The 15,781-nt window shown below is 44.6% G+C and overlaps 1 long non-coding RNA gene across 2 annotated transcripts; it reads left to right on the forward strand.

Moving 5' to 3' along the window:
* The first annotated feature begins 4,551 nt into the window (after positions 1 to 4,551).
* Positions 4,552 to 11,492, forward strand: LOC122154018. 2 transcript variants are annotated; one of them, XR_006165917.1, is made up of 3 exons: positions 4,552 to 4,636; positions 5,654 to 5,790; positions 10,102 to 11,492. It is a non-coding gene; the product is annotated as an uncharacterized LOC122154018 (long non-coding RNA). The 2 variants fall into 2 exon arrangements; XR_006165916.1 differs by lacking the exon at positions 4,552 to 4,636 and adding an exon at positions 5,312 to 5,578.
* Positions 11,493 to 15,781: the final 4,289 nt, after the last annotated feature.

Consider the following 15,781-nt stretch of genomic DNA (forward strand, 5'->3'; position numbering starts at 1 on the left):
ACAGTCAGGTGATGTGACCCGTGGATGTTTTGCTCCTTGAGGTCCCATCCCCAGAGTCGCAATGTGCTCCTTGGTGCTGGCCTCTGCACTTGTGGTCATGGCTGTGCTCTTGGTGCCTTCAGGACACCGACGGGTGGGGGGTGCTGTGTATCCCGGCGGCGGGATGGCGCCTGTCCATGGCAGGCTCTGCCTCGGCGTGGAACGATTACTAAAAGGACCAAAATACATCATTGTTCACACATTAAGGAAAGATATAAAATCAAAAGGCGTCTAGGGGAAAATGCAGCTGCAGCTGCTATGCGAAGAATCCACCACGTCATCTGCGATTCCCGGGACAATATTGCTTGCAAAGCAACACGGGGAGCAAAGTGGGCTGGAGAGCTCACGGTCTCTCCCTGGGATGGCACAGCAGGTACGGGAACGAGGTGGTACTACAGAACTGATAAGCTGCACACTGGCCGGCCACCCTGAGCCAAAATCCTGTTGGATTTTGAATAAATGCTGTCCTCTGTGTGAACTTTGCTCATTATAATGTTGTTATAATACCAAAACATATCTCCATCCCAAAGGCTACCCACCTCCAAGTTGTGACCACTCCTCTTTGAGTCTGCGCCCTGAGTTTTTGTAATCTATACCTTCAAATGTGAGGCGAGAGAATTTTACAACAATCATAAGAAAGGTATTTATGACTAGAGACACTCAAACTCCACCCTGAAGGTAAAAAAATAGTATAAAAATAGCCTGGGGAAGGTGGGGAAAGACACCATCGTATGAACTTCTGGGACCAGTCAACGGGCTGAGCCTCTCTTTCCCTCCCCATAGGGACGCCTTTGGGTAAGACTTAAGAACACAGAAATCTTTCTAGAAATGTCTTTTCCATTTTTATAGCCTGGCTGTATTGTTATAACTTTGTTGCGCACTTTATATATACTCTTATTTGCACGTGCTTTGCAGACAGTGTATTTATCACTGGCCATCATAGGTACCTCTATATCTGTCACGTAAATAAGCCGTGCCATTTAAGTAGCTAGTCGTTTCGGTTTCTCACTGACTGTGACCAAAGAGTGGCCGTGCTAGTTCATGAGCACGACTAGACTGAAGGTGCAGTCCACTATTAGTGTGTCTGAATTGTAACAGTTTAATATATCGAACCCGGCTGGACTGATAGTGGCGAATTGGTTATCTCTCAGATTTTCTGCCTTAACCATTTCACATGACAGAAAATTTGGCATAGTCGGCAGGATTGCCATGGATAAACTGCTGCAAAAATATGATTGTGCCCCTTCCCAGGTAGGGAAGGAGCGGGCCCAAAAGTTCCGTAAGGATGAAGAGAAAGTTGTAGAACGTATTCAGGAGTGTCAGACTTCACTAAAGCTCAGAGTGGGAAAAGGCAAACGCATGATTTGTGCGGTCTTAGGCGCCTGTTTACCTTGGGCACAAAAAGAAGCTAAGGAAAGCCCTGCTCCTAATCTGATTTCTGCTGTAGAACATGCGACTCTGAAATCAGAAAATGAGGTGTTGAAGTTATCATTCGTTTCTCAGAAGGAGACAGAAGAAAAACTAAGGACTCAGTAAGTTTGTAAAAGAAAATGAAAGTTTGGGAAACCGGAATGCTCGACTTACGGGAGAAAATCTCCAACTTAAAACGTTATTGGAAAGGGCGGCTGGGCTTTTCGATAAAATGCAGCCCTCGGCCCAGGTCCAACAAATATGTAAGTTAATGTGGTGTTCAGATTCCAGAGCCCAGAACTGATTTTTTGGTCTACCAGTGAGGATGACGAAGTAGATGAGGCAGAAGGGACTTCTATTTCGAAATCCCCAGTCTTTCCTTTATGACCTCTGGTTAAAACTGAAACTGCAGTTGAGGAGGAGGAGGAGGTCCATACCACTGTGCATACTATTCCGTGGACTCCAACAGAGTTGGTAAAAATAAGGGAGAAATACTCAAGGTGGCCAGGAGAGTTGGCGGTTGAGCAAGTTGGCGGTTGGAGATTTTCCAGCAGGCAGCTCCCGCTGCCGATAGAGCACCCTCTTCCCCATGTCTGGTATGTTCTGTTCTATGGTACCAACTCCCTGGGGCGTGTTTGGGACAGGAACATTCTCCACCAGGACCCCCGTGACCACAGAGAGGCACATCGGCACTGCCTCTTGCTTGGTCCCTGCCCAGCCGCAGCTGCCAGGGAGTTTCTCAGCCCACGTGAAATCACCACCTTGGCCGTGGCCGTGTGAAAGGAAAGCAGGGTGAAAATCATCTTTGTGGCCACCGTAGCCTCCACTCTTTTTGCCTGCGCTATGAAGCTGTTGCCTGCCATCAGCTGCAAGCCTCGCAGGCACAGCTCTGTGCGTGAAGACCTCTTTCAGTGTCTGTACATCAGCAGCCTTGTGAGCGATCTCGCAGCTCCATGACATTGTGCATTGCCTCGGCGTGGGTGGCCGGATCCTGTGCCGAGTGCTGGATGAGGCTGAGCGGTTTGGCCTTTTGAGAGGTCTTGTGCTCTATAAAAGAGGTCCTTAAAGAGCTGCCAGCTCTGCTCTGCTCTGCTCCTTTATCCCGGAGGGCAGTGTCCCAGGGTGCCCCATCCACTAATTCCTAAAAACAGCTGAAAGTCCCCCCTTCTAAAATTGAGGGTCTTGGCTTCACTCTTCAGCTGGCCCACGTCCCTCGAGACCGTGAATCCCACCAGGGCAGGATCACTGCAGCCCAGCCTGCCAGCCGTCTAATTACTTCATCCCTGTTGGTAAGCGACAGGTCTGGAAATGCTTCTCCTCTGCTTGGACCGGGATGAAGAAATTACCCTCAGTGCGCTCCAGGGGTCTCCTGGATCGCTTACCACTTGCTGTGCTGCATTTCCAGCCGATGTCAGGGTGGTTCAAGTCCCCCAGCAGGATGAGAGCCTGTGAGCGTGACGCTTCCTGTAGTTGAAATAAGAACGTTCTGGCAACATCCATCCTCAGAGAGCTTGGAAAAGCCGCATCCCCTGGGCTGGTGGGCACCGTGCAACCCTTGGGCTGCCTGAGCACTCAGGCACAGACAGGGTTTTTTATGTGACAGTTATGGAAAACCCCGCAAATTTTCACCCATATAGTGTCATTAGATTTCCACTGGAGGTATCCCAAAGAGAGGGATGAGGGTGATCTGAGGAAACATTAACCTGATATCCCACTCAACTTCAGGGGATGCTCACACTAACCTGATAGCCCCCCCCCCCCCGCCCCCCCTTCTTGGGATGCTCACCGGATGGCCTCCATCAAAGGATGGTAACTCCTCTGCAATGGAATGAGAAAGAACAGGATGAGCCATTGATGGTCCATATCAAAGTAACTCCCTTGTGATTGAATGGAAAGAAGACAGGATGGGCCATCTCTGGTATCTCTTGTCCTTGAGATAAGAGAGGAACTAAAACCACTGAGCCATAAAGACAAAGGAGCTGCAAACTAGCCCAGACTTGAAGGATGAGGTGCACATGACTACAGGACTGAGTTTGCACAGAAGTAAGGGTCAACTAGGGAGCATAGTGAAGAAGACTACGAGCCTTCATCTGAAGACCCCTGCCCACCACCACCAGGAAGCGCTGCGCAAGGGCGACGGGAGGAATTTGGGGTGGGGGGATATGTTATTGATTTCTTGGAACTAATCGTAATATTCCCTCCCTATCCTTGGAGTAGTGATGCATATGTATTAGAGTAGATGAATATGTTACTTTTTATACAATAAAAGGGACCCCCTTTTGGCTCCAGGTGGTGCATGTCTGTGGTGGAGTCATTCCCCGCTGTGCCCAGCGCTGAATAAACATACCTACTTTATAACCTTAACTGGTTGTAAAGTTGTGATTCCGTGCCACAAGGGCACCTTATGTTTTGGGTTGCCGTTAAACCCCAGAAGTTTGTGTGGTGCTAGTTTGTTCTCCTTTCAGAGACATTTGAACCTGCTGTTTGCATGTTTGCCAAGTGTTGACTAATTGTGTTTAAAAGTACATTTTATTATTTGTTGGTTTGAGAGTTTCCACAACAATTGGCATAGCCTGCAGGATTTCGATAGAGGAGTTATTGTAGAGGTACAGTTGTGTCTTTTGTCCCCTAGATGTATAATAGGTGAAGGAAAAGTGGTTTGATTTGATGGTAGTTGTGAGAAAGTTGTAACAGAGATATGGAAGTTTTGGGATGGCGGAAGTAAAGGAAATATGTGCACCATCTTAGGTGCCTGTTTGATTCAGGTGCAAGACTGTTTTGTAGTGGTGAAGAAAGAGAACTTAGAGAAACGACTGGAAACTGATGGTTTGAGGGTAGAATTGTTACAAGAGAGTGGGTGGTACGGAACACTGATTGCCTCGCTGGTGGACCCCAGCCCCCTTAGATCTCTTTTTAGCGGGGCTCCGAGATTTTCTAAAAACACCTGCCCAGTCCCTGAGGGAAAGGGTGCAAAGAGCTGTTGAATGTGACTAGCGAAGTTCTCCGCCCCCGTTGTGCAGGTATGAAGGTGGGCGGTAGCGCCGCACGGCCTGGTGGTTTGGGCCCCATGAGACGCGCGGCCGGACCCGGGGTTTGGCCTGGCCGGAACCCGGAAGTTTCAGCAATTTAGTGGGAAACTCCAGCCCGCGCAGCCTCCTGGAAGGGAGCCTGAAGCACTGCGGGATAGGTCATATCGATTTTAGGATTTGGGGAGGAATGGTCTTTGGCCGGAAGTGTTGGTACTGGGGGCACCTCGAGCAATGTTAGATAGGCAATCCACCGATAACATTTGGAAATTGGTGGAATTGCTGGAGGGGAGATTCGAGAATGAGGGGAAATGCCGGTGACTCTGCTCCCTGGGGAAGGGAAATGTAACCCTTTTGTGACATCGGGAGGGGAACTGAGAGAGTTAAAAGCTAGAGGTTGCTGTTTGGGGTTTGGGCTGCCCATTTGGCATGGTGAATTTGTATTAATGGTTTGTTGGTAAGGAGCTTTATATACATATTCTTGTGGGTCCCAGGTAGGTAACTTTAGAATTTTTAATTGATACAGGGCTCCAAACTAGTGTTTTAAATCGGCGGTAAGATTCTGAGTTAGGATTTAAATTATCAAGGAAGATTATAAATACAGTAGGTGTGTGTAATGGGGGTAATGGAAAAAAGTTGCACAGTGCAAACGTAGTTTTGGTTATTAGGGGTAAAAGAGGATGATAGCTGTGGAGGTGGCTTTAAGCCCTTATAAGGGAAACAGATTGGAGTTTGGTGTGTTGTTAGGTAAACAGTGGTGTTTGCCTGTGGAAGACGAAAAACATGTAGACTGCAGAGGAATTAATGGCATGAGACTTTGCAGTACAAAAGAAGAACAAGAAAAACAAAGGGCAACTAGGAGTTAAATCGAACTGCACGGATTAGCATCTGTGAAAGGGGACCAATTGAGCTTGAGCGAGTCCTGGGAACAAAAACCATTCAAAACATAAGGACTTGGCTCAGACTTTTAAATGCCAGCTGCATTCTATTTTTACATGGGAACAGAGCACCACTGGGGGAAAGAAGGGGCCTCCCCCTCTTTGGAAAGCATAAAATCACACTGTTTCTTTCAATAAATGACTTCGTTACTCTCGAGTGCTGAGGTCCGTGCCTTCAGTATACCACAAAACGCGCCCGAATCGTTTTTGGTTTTTTATTATTTTTTTTTTTTTTTTTAGAAATGAACAGAAATATGACGAATGAAAAGGAAATTGAAGAATGAACATTCCCGGTGGTATACTCCTGAGCTGGACGGAGGGAAGGATATATTGAGTACTCATCAGAGGTTTTCATCACCGATCGCTGGATGACACAGGTGAGCAGCTACGGGAAATCCTACATAAAAAGGCATTATGGGGCAGTCAGCAACTAAGGAACAGAAACTGCATGCAGAGGTTTTATAAAGAATATTGTGGGAACAGCAATTTAAGGTCGCCCCATTACAGTTAGTAACGTTACTTGTTTGGATAAGTGATCATTGTCTGTGGTTTCCGGAGACTGGTTCTTATGACTCAGCCTTACGGCACAAGGTGGGCGAGGAGATTCAGGCTAAACCGCTTTTGCAGCTGGAGACCCCGGAAGGAATCTTGATAACACGGCGAGTTGTTTATAGCGCCTTAAAAACATTAATGCCTGCAGAAGAAGTTTTGCAAGGGTCCTCCGATAAGAATGCTGCTGCGGAATCAAAAGAACCTGAGAGAAATGAGAATGTAAAGGTCAGAAAAGAATCTCAGTCATTCAAATTAATAGACTCCGATTCTACCCGTGAAAATGCAGAGGTGTCTGCTGAGTTGCCAAAAGATGAAAATTCGGGGATGAATGATCCTTTAGATACAGGGCAAATTAATCCAGGTCAGGAGGCAGACTTGTATCCACCGTTAACACCAGTAAAAGTGTTAGCAGCCTCCGCTCCAACTGCAGATCAGATTTTACAGTGACAACGGCAAACTTCTGTATTGCTCCTTTTTGTATTGAAACCACCTCTCTCTGTGCGTCTCCCCGCCCTCCCCCCGGCTTCGTACCAGTCACCCCTTGCGGCTGCAGTGAAGTGCGTACTAGAGGATTATTAGATTAATGTCATTTTGAAGCATTACAAAAGGGGGATATTTCTCTTTTACAAGCTATGCCAGTTGTTTATCTACCTCAGAGGCCTCCTGAATATGCACATTTACCATATGAAGTTATTAAGGAACTTAGCAAGTCTATAAAGGAGTATGGACTACAGGCTTCTTTTAAATGAACTTGTTGCAAGCTATAGCTAACTCCTATGTCTTGACTCCATTAGGTTGGAAGTCTGTTCTGAGACTGATTTTATCCGCTGCTCCATTTTATGTTTGGGCTTAAGGATAATATAGCTGCGGGAACTGCATTTGGAGAACAAGAGTTGCTAGGACAAGGCAACTTTGCTACAGGAGCGTCAGCCTGGTTTTGGCCACAACACAATCAACCACAATAACTGATACAAGTGTATCGTTATTATCAACAGGGATTTTTGGACCATTACCAGAAGGATTAAATGCTCTGTTACTTGGCAGGTCTTCTACTACTAGGGCCAGATTGTTTGTACTGCTAGGAGTGATTGATTCTGACTGTACGGGAGAAATCAGAATTATGGTGTGGTCACCCCACCCACCCTGTACTATACTGACAGGTGAACATTTGGCACAATTGATTTTCTTTCTCCATATAGTCGGTAACACTCGAACTACCTTACAGCAGAGAGGTGATAAAGGTTTTGGGACTTCTGGTATGCCAAATATTTTTTGGACAAAAAAGATTACAACTGGACAACCTATGTTAACATGTATGGTGAATGGTCATGCAATAACTGGGTCAGTGGATACCGGTGCTGATGTTTCTATCATACAAAAAGCAGACTGGCCCCTTGAATGGCCTTTAATCCAAGCTTTCGTTGCAGTTACAGGAGTAGGTGGAACGCAGATACCATGGCAAAGTAAACATTCATTACTTATAGAAGGACCAGAGGGAAACCAAGCTGTATTGCAACCTTATGTATTGCATGTACCGTGCACCTTGTGGGGTAGAGATTTACTTCAACAATGGTGTATGACTTTGTCAACAAAATTTTAATGAGGGCCACTGAAGTCCAGCCATGACTTTAACTTGGTTTACAGATGAGCCTGTGTGGGTCGATCAGTGACCTTTGAAAGGAGAATGGCAGGAGCAAGCTTCTCTGTTAAGAGAGGAACAATTACAGGCAGGACATAGAGTTGCATCTACTAGTCCATTAAATACTCCAATTTTTGTTATTCCAAAGAAATCACAAAAATTGAGACTTTTGCAAGATTTAAGAGCTATTAATGCTGTTATGGCACCTACGGGAGCTTTGCAGCCTGGGAGACCTAGTCCAAGAATGATTCCTAAGAATTGGTATTTATGAGTCATTGATGTAAAGGATTGCTTTTTTATGATTTGCCTACACCATGATGATTGTTATCAATTTGCTTTTTCTTTACCTGTGATAAATAATGATCGCCCAATGTGACATTTTTACTGGGTAGTTTTACCACAGGGCATGAAAAATAATCCAACCATTTGTCAAATTGTGGTGAATGAAGCTCTTTCTCATGTCAGACAAACTTATAAGGATATAATTTTATATCGTTATATGGATGACATTTTACTTGCCACAGAAACACTAACACACCTGAATATTGTATCTGATTCTTTAACACGTGAATTAAGTTGATATGGTTTTCAAATTGCTCCAGAGAAAGTAGAAAATGTAGCACCTTGGAAATATTTAGGCTGGAAAGTATATGAATCTACTGTTTATCCTCAGACTGTCAGAACTGCACCCACGATACAAACACTGAATGATTTACAAAAGTTACTGGGAACTATTAACTGGTTACGTCCCTTCGTAGGGATAACCACACAGGAATTGTCACCTCTGTATGTTGTTTGCTTAAAGAGGATACTGAACTTACTTCAGAATGACGACTTACAGATGTCACAAAGTCATCTTTACAAAAGGTTATACAAAAAATTAATACAACATTTGCAAATTGAATACATTTGAATTTACCTGTTAGGCTATTTGTCATCTATCATAGGTTTCAACCATATGCTTTACTTGGACAGTGGAACTCTGAGGAGTACAATGAAAAATCATCTCTAATTATTTTAGAGTGGTTATTTCTTCCTCGCTCTTTTTCAGAAACGTTGACAACAGCAATTGCAATGCTATCTCAGTTAATTACTTCTGGGTGACATTGTTGTCAACAATTAACTGGAAACGATCCTCACTATAGTAATTTACCTACAACTAAGTATGATTTTGCTACCTTGGTTAGAGAGTGTCTTTTCAGACTGCAACGTCCAATTTTCTGAATATTGTCAAATACCACTTGTCTAAACACAGATTGTTACAATCTCTACAGTTTTTACCTTTACAGCCTCATTCTCTTTTAGCATCCTCACCTATCCCTGCAGCTCGAATGGTTTTTATTGATGGCTCCAGAAAAACTGGGAAAGCAGCAGTTGCATGGTTTGATTCTATAGAACATAAGTGGTTACATGATGTAAGTTCTGTTACAGGATCAACACAAATTGTAGAACTTATGACAGCAATTAGAGCGTTTCAATTATTTAATGCTGAACCTGTAAATATTGTAGTTGATTCTGCATATGTAACGGGTATTCTAATGTGCTTAGAAAATGCTTTTATCAAGAAAGTAGATAATAAGCAATTATTTCAATTCTTAGTTTTGCTTGCAGACTTAACTTAGAAAAAGAACTCATTTTTATTTTATTGTACATATTCATTCTTACAAAAATTTACCTGGACCTTTGGTTGAAGGAAACTGAATTGCAGATCAATTGACAATGGCTGTAAATATTACTTGTAAAACAGACCAGGCAAAAATTGCCCATCAGTTTTTTTCACCAGAATGCTCAATCCTTACGAGAAAATTTTTCTTTGACAGTGGAACAAGCACAATGTGTTATTCGTGCCTGTGAGGACTGTCAGCACTTAGTACCTCTTCCTTTATTACATGCTACAAATCCCCATGGTCTTCAAGCCAACGAATTATGGCAAACAGATGTCACACATATTCCATCCTTTGGAAAACTTAAATATGCGCATGTTACAGTTGACACATTTTTGGGATTTGTAGTCACCACGGCGCACTCAGGTGAGAAAACAAAAGATGTAATAAGACATTTTTTACGATCTTTTGCCTCAGTTGGTGTACCTAAACAGATAGATGCTGATAATGGACCTGCGTATACTTCTCATAAACTGTTATTATTTTTTCAGGACCGTGGAATCACCCATGTAACAGGCATTCCTCGTTCACCTACAGGACAAGCAGTTGTGGAGTGCATGCATCACTTCTTAAAAACTATGCTTGAAAAACAAAAAAGGGGGAATCTCCTCCTTTCTCCACAAGAGAGACTAGATAAAGTGATGTCACTTAATTTTTTACATCTTTCTGGAATTAAGAATTACAAAACGGCAGCTCAAAGACAATTTCAGTTTGCTCAGACTCCTGAGATATATTTGAAAGTTTTTATAAACATGTAGAGTCAGGTAAATGGGACGGGCCTGTACCACTTTTAACATGGGGACGAGGTTATGCTTGCGTTTCTCTTCTTTCAGGTCCATATTGGATTCCAGCAAGGAGCGTCAAGCCTGCTCAGACGATTTTCAGAGACATCGAAGAAGATGTATCTCTGGACACATGAAGGATCAAGAATGAGAAAACAATGGTGTATGTTGTGTATATGTGTAACGTTAACATGGAATGTTCAGGTTGATGCAAATGTGTGCTGGGCGCACATTCTGGATCCTCCAGTGTTCCGATTGTTAACCTGATGGGATGCTTCTCCACCAATTAGTAGTAATGATACCCAATGGTCCAGAGGGGTATGGCTTCCTCCTGCTTCGGATACTTAAATGTTTGAAATGAATGAAACAACCATGGTAACAGATTTTCCTCCTATATGTCTCATTAATGCCAGTGATTCAGAATTTTGTTTAAGGATGCAACCACAACAACGTCTAGTAGCAATAAAAAGCAAGACTCGTGAATTTTGCAATTGTTACCATTCCTGGTCTATCGTTACACAATATTACTCCTATAAAAAACTCAGAGTCCCTGCACCCTTCTAGTTTTCATCATTCTTTAGTATGGCATAATGGAGGATCTGCAGGGTCTGTTCTTCAGTATTATTTTTACACTAATTCACAGCTATCTCCTGCACATACTAACCTTTGGCGTCTTGGCTCACCTTTTTTTCAGTGGAAGCTATATCAAGTATCTTTATATGATAGTCATACTAATGCTTACTTAACTTTGCTAAGAGAAGATTCTGTTACAATGAGCACTACTCACCCTTACTTGATTGTAATCGCACCTACTATTCACATTATTTTATGTAGTCATTCCTTTTGTGTGATGTTACACTCTCCCAAGTTTAAGGCATGCATAGCACATACTGATGTGATAAACAGTACATACATCTTTCTTTTACAGTGGCGTCCAGAGTTATGGTTACCTGTTAACACGAAACTGGGAAGGCGAGAATGGCTTAGCCCAATTTGCTAGGTACTGCAAGTCACGTTAGTTGTCACAATGCTTCAATTCCTCTGGTCAGCTCTTCGAAGAGTTAAAAAGGTAGAAGCTCGAGTTATGGCCACACTGGTTATAAAAGAAATGGTCATAAACAAAAAAGGGGGAGGGGTGGAAGATGAAAAACATGTTAACTGCAGAGGAATTGGCAGCATGAGACTTTGCAGTACAGAACAAGAACAAGAAGAACAAGGACAACTAGGAGTTAAAGTGAACTTGATTGAGTGACTCCTGGGAACAAAAACCACCTCATTCAAAAGATAAGGACTTGGCTCAGACTTTTGGATGCCAGCTGCAAAGGACCCTTATCTTCATTCTATTTTTACATGGGAACAGGGCACAGCTGGGGGAAAGAAGGGGCCTCCCCTTCTTTGGAAAGCATAGAATTTTCTTTCAATAAACGATTTTGGTACTCTCAGGTGCTGGAGTCTGTGCCTTCAGTATACCACATTTACCAGAGGCGGAGCGTGGAGTTTTGGAAGTAGGGGGACAAGGGTGTCTTATGTAAGAATTTTGCAGGTTGTTCTTTTATTATCATATTCTGAGGTAATCCATGTCTCAGTATTGTTCACAGTTGTTAAATGGGGTATTTAGAGGTAATTGGTGATCTTGAGAAAAGAGATTATAAATTGTATATGTTCCCCTTACGATTTTCCAGTTTGGCCAGTCCGCGAGACGGGCAGTGGGGGCTAATGATTACTGGAGATTGAATAGCAATAGCTCACCTTTAACAGCTACTGTCCTGAATATAACATCAATGATAACAGTGATACAGGCCGCCGCTTATTTGTGGGTGGCTGCTTCAGAAGTAACAAACACGTGGGTGTTGGTTTTTTTATGATTCCCCTAAGGGAAGAGGATAAGCCTCAGTTGGCCTTTACTTGGGAAGGGACATAAAATACCTTAAATTGACTCCCACAAGCATATAAGTATTCCCCCACTATTGCTCATAATGTTTTGGCCAGACTTCTTGATACAGTGGAAGTGTCGTTGGTTGTCCATATATCTATCAGCATGTAGATGACATCCTGGTTGGCAGAGATATTAAAGAAGTGGTTGAAATTATTTGGGATTTGTTCATTAAGGATAGGTTAGATATTCTACCCTCTAAACGTTAGGGTCTTAGGCCTGAAGAGAAGGCAGCAAGGGGGTGTTTGATACACTATATTATCTTCAGGCTAGTGGCATAGTTGAGTGGATTATCAGTTTGATTAAGAGACATGCCAATGTCTAATGACATAATTGAGATATATGGTTATCAGAAGAGGTTTTTATTGTTAATAACTATTGGGGAAATTATGGAAACTTAAAAAGAGGAGTATTGTGCCCTAGGGGAGTTATTGGTTATTATTTAACAATTATAAGGGCTGGTTCCCACTGAAGATATGTGTAGGCCAAGTTGTTATGATAATGTTATCTTCAATCGGCATTGTGCCTGTGACCCTCGTAAAACCTAGAGGGTTACATGTCTGGGAGGATTTAGATGAAGGTGGAAGAACTTACTGTATTAGTGCTGGATGGATAATCTCTGAATTTTAACTCGATGCCCAGGTTTTAATCTGAGGACTAGGTGTTGATCTTTTTGGGGGGGAAGAAGCGGATGTCTTCAGCATTGTTATGGGCGATGGTGACGGTGACCCACATGGACGATCGAGACTTGGATGACAACATGGTGGCGAATACTTCTGTGAATGTGGCATCTTTTAGAAGGTTGTGCTTGGACTTGGTGATACTAAGGTGGGGAAAGTGTTTTTATGACCTGACTGTATTAGTACCACTTTAAGTAATGAAGAAAGTGGTGAGAGATTTGAAGTCAATTGTTATTTTTTTAATTGATTGATTGGATATGTTCAAATCTTCCTTATTAGAATGGTTAGTTTTAACTTTGGTTGGAATAGATTGTACTGAAGTTTAAGTAGTGAAGTCCGTGTTGGAGTATGTGGGGGTTTTGTTTGGAGATTGATTTGTATAATTATTTAGAAACCATGATCCACAACAAGCATTAGAACTCACGGGGACTGAAATCCCTTTTAACCTTGGAGGCAAGAGGTGACTGTGCCACCACTTCAAGGAAACCAGCTGAATCATGATTGTGGTCATGGGGTGGATTGTGTGGCACGTGCATGAAAATGTGGCTTTGCGGCTGTTGAGCTTTTCTTGTGCCCTTGTTCTCAGGGCTTTGCTGTACTTGGAGACCTCGGCAAATAGGGGCTGGTATTGCCCACAGGTCAGATTTGGCTGGGGTGTAAATGGAGTCCCCGTGGGGAGCCATTTTCAGCTAGCCTTGACTGGAGCCACGGGCTGCAGGTAAGGACTCTCTCCTTGGGTTGGGACGCCGCAGAAGGAAACTCCTCGGGGCTCCTTGGATTGGGACGATTGCCCTAAGATGTTCCTCGAGGTTGAGAGTCCTTGCCTTTTACTAGGTGAGTGGTTGAGTGATTTTGGTTGGTGTCAAACCCCTGCTAACGTTCTGGGTTGAGGTTAAACCCAGGATAGCATTCTGGGTTGTCGTTAAACCCCAGAAGTTTGTGTGGTGATAGTTTGTTCTCCTCTGACGGTCATTCGAACCTTCTCTTTGTATGTTTGCAGAGTGTTGAATAGTTGTGTATAAAAATAAATTTTATTTTTTTATAATTTGTTGGTTGGAGACTTTCCGCAACACCTGCACAAGGGCAGGCCTTGAATTGGAGCCATCTCAAAAGCTTTTGTTAACCTTGCTGCACGTGCTAAACAGTCTCCCTCATGAAGGCTGTGGGAACCTGAGCTTGCAGTTCACAAGAAGCTGTGGGGAATGAGCAGTGCGTTCTCTGTGTCTGGCACACTGTTGTGGTGTTTTTGAAATAAACATGCAATATATAAAATAAATTTTATTGTGGATGCAATTGATTGGCACTCCAGCAATTATTCATAAATGGCAGGTCCAAAAGTCCTTGAGAGGAAGAACCCCCAACTTGTACTGAACTTCAGTTAGAAAAATTCCCAGGATTTAAAGGCAATCCAAAACCTCAACGGCAACATGCTGCTCCAGGGGGGACTAGCTTAAAATGGCCCCTCACAAGGGGCTCCATTTATACCCAGGTCAAATCTGATCTGTGGTCAATGCCAGCTCCCATTGGCGGAGGGCCCCAAGTACTGCAAAAAGGGCGTGAAAAAGGAATCGGCATCCGCTGTGCCTCAAGAACCAGGAAGCCCCATCTTGGTCAGGGTGGGTGCACCTGTGTTGTGGTTTGATCTCTGAGGGCGACTGAGCACCACGCAGCCGCTGACTCCTACCTTCCCTCTCAGCCAGGAGAAGAGAAAAAGAAGCCAGGCTTGGGGATCAAGATGGGACAGGGAGGGGAAAATCACCCATTATGGTCACGGGCAAGGGCGGAGTCCTTAGGGGAAGAAATAAAAAGAACATAGATTTGTTACAGACAACACCAACAACACTTAACAGAGTAGGACAGTGAGAAGCGTTGCCACATCTTGAGAACACCTTCCCCCAGCCCCTCCCTTCTCCCCGCGCTCCCAATATCTCTACCTCCTCCCCGCAGCAGTGAATGGTCAGGGAATGGGGGGTGCCGTCAGTGCTGTGCAGTCATTGCTGCTGCTTCTTCCATCTTCGGTGGGGGAGCTTCTAGAATTTCTTCCCTCTGCTCCAGCGTGGTCCCCCTCTTACAAGAGACAGTCCTCCACAAAATTTTTCTGACGTGAATTCCTCCGATAGGCCACAGCTTTCCTCATGCTGCTGTGGCGTGGGACACTCCCGCATGCAGCAGTTCTTCCTGCGCTGAACTACAACAGCGGGGGCTACCTTCTCCCACAGGATCCTGGCCTTCTTTGGGCACAGTCACCTTAGTCATCTATGCGGAGCCCCTCAAAGGCCATAAATGACTGTCTGCTCCACCGTAGACCTTCATGGTTGGCCGGGGGGGGGGGGGCCGTCCTGCCCTCTCATCACAGGATATAGGAGGGTCTCTGCTCTGGCACACCTCCCCACTCCTTTCTTCCTCCGTTCCTCCACTGACCTTGGTGTTCGTGCAGTTGCCGCAACTGCTCCTCACAAGTCCCTTCTTAAATACGTTACTTATTGCAGAGGTGCAGCTGCTTGGCTAGCCTTGGTGCAGAGTTGGGGCTGAATTGGAGCCGGGGGAGCTTCGAGAATCGTCTCACAGTGGGGGTCTGCTGTAGCCCCCTCCCCTGCTCTCAAACAGCCCCACCACTCACTCAAACCCCGGACAACCTGCCACCATGAGGAATGAGCCTCGTGCTTGTACAGCAGCCAGAGCAGCCAGAGCCCCGCTCCGCAGTCGTGGCAATTATAGTAATCGTGCTCCCTCCTGGCAGCTTCCACCTCAGATGCCTGCAGCTCTGTACCCGCATCCTGATGGGCACAGGCTTTTCCACCTATACCATGAAGACGGTTCTGATGCACCTCCTGGCCAGCACACACCCGTCAGACTGGCAGAAGATTCATTTCCGGCAGTGGCTGGAGGACATCATGGGATACATGCACTTCTGCCTGCAGGAGAGATGCCTCAACCACTTCTTTTTTGGCAATGAGAATGTGCCCGAAGAGATAATCTTGCCCCCATTCTTCCATATGGCTGATCCCATCAACCTCTTCCAGGGCCTGGAGCAGGATCCAGATGCCCACATCCTGGCACTGCATGGGTTCCATCAGCTGCAATATCGGCTCGCAAGACTGCTGTTGTACTCTGACCA

Source organism: Tyto alba, unplaced genomic scaffold (assembly GCF_018691265.1).
Source record: "Tyto alba isolate M040663 unplaced genomic scaffold, T.alba_DEE_v4.0 Super-Scaffold_29, whole genome shotgun sequence".
Taxonomy (NCBI): Eukaryota; Metazoa; Chordata; class Aves; order Strigiformes; family Tytonidae; genus Tyto; species Tyto alba.